Source organism: Tupaia chinensis, unplaced genomic scaffold (assembly GCF_000334495.1).
Source record: "Tupaia chinensis unplaced genomic scaffold, TupChi_1.0 Scaffold145208_1, whole genome shotgun sequence".
NCBI lineage: Eukaryota > Metazoa > Chordata > Mammalia > Scandentia > Tupaiidae > Tupaia > Tupaia belangeri.
In genome coordinates this window covers 2135681-2140484 of record NW_006205068.1, presented here as the reverse complement: position 1 = coordinate 2140484, position 4804 = coordinate 2135681, and the positions used below count along the sequence as shown (strand labels likewise).

General features: G+C 48.9%; 1 long non-coding RNA gene across 1 annotated transcript in view; it reads right to left on the bottom strand.

Annotated features, from left to right (window-relative positions):
• LOC114006004 (uncharacterized) overlaps positions 1–4804 on the bottom strand; it is a 10686-nt gene that overhangs the window by 3582 nt on the left and 2300 nt on the right. The gene's annotated exons all lie outside the window — the stretch shown is intronic.

Below are 4804 nucleotides of genomic sequence, written 5' to 3'. Positions count from 1 at the left end.
GGAATGCCCCAGGCTCCTGGTGCAATTGGATTCCTCCATTCTCCAAGAACGAGCCATGGACACATGGGTGAAGGGGGAAGTCCTGCCGTATTTCCATCCTAGGGTCCTGAGAGTTCCATGACTCTTTCGAGACAAAGAGGGACAGCTTGTCTGAACATAACCAGCCTACCCCTGCCATAAAGCCATGATAAAAAAGACCGTTTATGAAGGTTAACCAGGTACCAGGCACTGTACAAGTCTTCATGATCACTTAGAAACTGAACCCTCGGGACCAGCAGTTAGTGTAATGGCTATGTGGCTAAACTCCCATGTAGTCGACCGCAGTTCAAGTCCTGGACCTGGTGGCTTAAACTCACACCAGGAGCTTGTGCATGTGTGCTCAAGATCCCGAGAGGAGAATGGAGGAGAAGGGATTGCAGTGTGGCCAGCCCCCCTGGGGGGTGATTTCTCACTTTCTGTCTCTCTGTTTCCCTCTGTCTTTCTGGTGAGCGCACGCACACTACAGCAAAAACCTCTCAAAAAAAGAAAGAAAGAAACTGAACCCTCATGACAATTCTATGAGGTAGGCATCGTTGCCTCTATTTTATTTTTTAATTTAATTTTATTGTTTTGAATAGGTAAGACATTTACACAATCTGACAGTTAAAAGGATAAAAAGATTTACTCAGAGAACTGTCTCATTTCCATCTTCGCCCCATTCACCTACCACCGAGGACAGCCCTTTCTATCAGATTCTTGCTTGTCCTTCCAGTCTACCCTGTGTGGTACAAACATGAATGGATGCTCTCTCCCTCCCTCTCTTACACAAAAGGCAGAGTATTACACACCTAGTTTTGTATCTTGCTTTTTTGTTAATGATAGCTCTGGAAGACCTCTCGGGTCAGTGTCCAGAGATCTGCTCTTTTTCATGAATGCCTAGCACTCTGCTGTGTGGGAGTGCCAGTCTACTTAGCTAGACCCTTAAAGAACAATTGGGTCTTTTCTAATCTGTTGCAGTTGCTGTTGATGTCACAGGGATGACCCTTATACACCCCTGTTTCACAGGTGAGTAAGGGCCAAGGGCATACAGAGAATGTTACTAGATTCCCCGCTGTGGCGTGCCACTGCTTTGTATTCCCACCAGAATGCATGGGAAGGCTTGTTTGCTGATTTTTGTCTTTTTTTTTTTTCGCTACAGGGTGCATGTATATCAGAGACAGAAAGAGAGAGGGAAAATCCCTGAGGGGAGATGGCCACACACACCACAATCCCTTCTCCTTCATCTTCCTTTTTGGATTTTGGGCATGCACACACATACAGCCAGCATATTTTTCAAGCTGCCGAGTCAGTGACTCAGAACCGTGAAGGCGGCCATGTGGGATCCAGCCGCCTTAACCTCCACCCCGTCTGCTGGCCCAATTTTCAGATTCTGATACGTGAAAACCAAAATTGCAATGTCATTCACATGTGCATTTCTTTTTTTATGAATATCTTTTTGTATGTGTGTTATATTTTCTCTCTATTCATATTCTTTGCTCCCTTTTTTCCGTAGGTCATTTTTTTTCCCAATTGCCAGAGAGTACATGCACTCACCAGAGACTGAGAGAAAGAGAGAGAGAGAGGAAGAAAGCCTTCTCCAATGGGTCATGGTCATGCTGCAATCCCTTCTTTACTTTTCCATCTTGTCAGGATTTGGGACACGTACGCACAAATGTCAGCCATGTTTGTCAAGCTGCCAGGACCAGGATTTGAAATGTGTGGTTATGTGAGTGGGATCTGCTTCTCTTAACCATCATGCCTTGGGGCCCATTCTTTAACACTTTCAATTATTGACTCATTTAAAATGTACACTAGTGGGACCAGCAGGTGGTATAGTGGTTAAAGCACTGGACTCCCACTTGGGCGACTTGAGTTTCTGTCCTGGACCTGGCAGTTTGAAAATCACACTGGTGCATGTGAATGCGTGCCCAAAATCCTCAAAGGAGAATGGAGGAGAAGGGATTGCGGCATGGCCATCCCCAACCCCTGGGGCGGGGGGGTGATTTCTTACTTTCTTTTAGTCTCTCCTGTGAGCGCATGTGCCCTATAGCAAAAATCTCTCAAGAAAGAAAGGAAGGAATGAACAAATAAAGGGAGGAAGGAAAAGAAAAGCAAACCAAGAAAGGAAATCATGCTGGCCATACGTGCTTGTGTGCCCGAAATCCCAGGAGGAGAATGGAGAAGGGATTGCAGTATGGCCATCCCCCAGGGGGATGATTTCTTACTATCCCGCTTACTGTCTCTCTCTGTGGCAAAACCCTTAAAAAAAAAAAAAAAAGTATGCTGGTATATGGTGTGAACAAATTGTGGGCCCAACTTTATCTTTTTCTAAATAGTTAAGTTATTCCAACATAATTTACTTAGAAAACTCATTTACCAAGCAGTATTAAGCCCATTTTATTTATTATTTTTTAAGAGAGATTTTTGCTATAGGGTGTGTGTGCTCACCAGAGAGACAGAGTCAGAGAGACAGAAAACAAGAAATCACCCCCCCCCGGGGGGGATGGCCACGCAGCAATCCCCTCTCCTCCATTCTCCTCTTGGGATTTCAAATATGCGTGCACTCACACCCAAGGTGTGTTTTGAGCCACTGGGTCTGGCACTCAAACCGCAGCTGTCTACATGGGAGTCCAGCAACATAACCATTGCACCATCTACTGGCCCCATTAAGCCCATTTTAAAGTTGGAAAAACCAAGACTCCAGTGAAATGAAGAGACTCCCCCTCCCCACAAAAGGTCATGTCCAAGTGTAACCTGCATCCTTACATCTGTCTAATCCCATTCTCTCAATTTCCTCCTTTTTTTTTTTTTGGAGAAGTTTTCGCTATAGGGTGCGTGCGCTCACCAGACAGAGAGAGACAGAGAGACAGAAAGTGAGAAATCACCCCTTAGGTCACGGCGCAATCCCTTCTCCTCCATTCTCCTCTCGGGATCTTGGGCACACACGCACACACGCCCGGTGTGAGTTTTAAGTCACCGGGTCCAGGATACGAACTGCGGTCGACTACGTGGGAGTCCAACGACATAGCTATTACGCTAACTGCTGGTTCCATCAATTTCCTCCTTCTAAGGAGCTAATAAGAATAAGACGGTGTTGTGTAATGGAAGCTTGGTATGAAAAAATTTCAGTCAAGTTAGCAAAATGACACTATGAAAAACGAAATAATATCTAAACCTTGAGACAGAGTCCTGCAGAGAGGGGCAAAAAAATAGTTCTAGCTCTACATTTGAGGGCAGTTGGGGTTGGCAAGGACAAGGGGAAACACCTTGCAAACCCCAAGGGGAGAGATCACTGAAAACATCCTGCTGACATGGGATCCTTGTTGCTACTGCTGCTGGCAGCTGTTCTGGAGTGTACAAGCATTAGTGTGACTGCTTGTCCCAGAGGGCCAAGTATGCCCTAGTGAGAAAGGGTCTCCCAGCCAGTCAGAGTAGAAAAGGCTTTTGGGAGCCCATGTTCTTCTTAGTAAGAGGCCGTTAGGGCCACTTCCTAAATACTGAGCCGTACCATGATGCTGACTATACACAGGAGAGCCATAGGCTTCTTTGCACTTATTCCGTTTACCAGAATAGGCCTTATAAGTACCTGAGTCCTAGGAAAACTTCAGGGACCCTCTGGGCAGAGGCAGCACCTACTACACCTCTGTGGGCAGTGCCCACCCTTTGTTCTCAGAGCCTGAGCAAGTCTCCTCTTTATTTAGAACTTACTAATGCATTAAGGCAGCACATTAGTTCTGAGAGAGGGACCTAAAAATGCAGCCAGGGGCTTGTCCTCTTATCCAGGTGACAGTGGGAAGGTCGCCTCTCCAGCTCTGCCTCTCTAGTGACAGAGAGAGAAAGTGGCCCCCCAAGGCCTGGCCCCCATCTGAGGACTATTCCTTGGGCTGGTGTGCCCTGATCCCATTTCAGTCCTGCCTTTGCTGGTCTGTATGTCCCCGTAGCATCCATGAGCTGGGGCTTTAGGTGGTGTGGAGCGAGCACCGTCCCCCCACCACACACATATTAGGCTGTCCATCAACAACCATTTGCCACCACTTTTACCACTGTTGTCTTTCATATATGGGAGAAATAATTTTCTTTACCCATTCCCGTTCAAAAGTGAGAAATTAAAAGACAAGTGGGGAATGTTTGTCGATACCAGGAACCCTCTGGCCCTGAAGACTCAGTGGTGTGACCTGGACCCATTCCCTGCGCCCTAGGTAGAACTGCACCACCTGTGGCCTGGTTATAATTTCCCACACACGAACACCGAAAAGCATAGTCTGCGAATCCCCTGAGAATCCTTTAGAGATCGGAGCTCCACGCTGGGAGCCCCCAAAGCGACTCAGTGGACTCCGAACACCCGATGAGGCTGCGATGACTAGACTAATGTGTTATTTGCAGGACGTGGGGTGCAGAGACGCCAGGGTCCCTCGCGTCGGTGAGTAATCCTCCAGCTTTGTCACTGCTCAGAGTTCGGGCCCACCATGCAGACCCTCCTGTCACCTGCATGTGCAGGACCACAGGCGCAGCTCCGGCGCCAACAAAGGTAGGCGCAGTGGACCGCCGGCCCACGACACAGGTGAGGTGTCCGGCAGCAGTGCAGGGGAGAGGGCGTGGCGACTCCACAGTAGGGCCGGATGGGGGACGGGTCAACCGGGCTCTCAGAGGCGGTGAGGCCGAGGGGGCGCGGCGGCGGTGGAGGGGCGGACCCAGTTAGGGCCGGGGCGGGGCATGTAGGGAGGCGTGGCGGCGCCTTGTCTGAGAAGGGTCCCAGCAGCAGGGACGGGGCTGGGGGCGGGGTCGG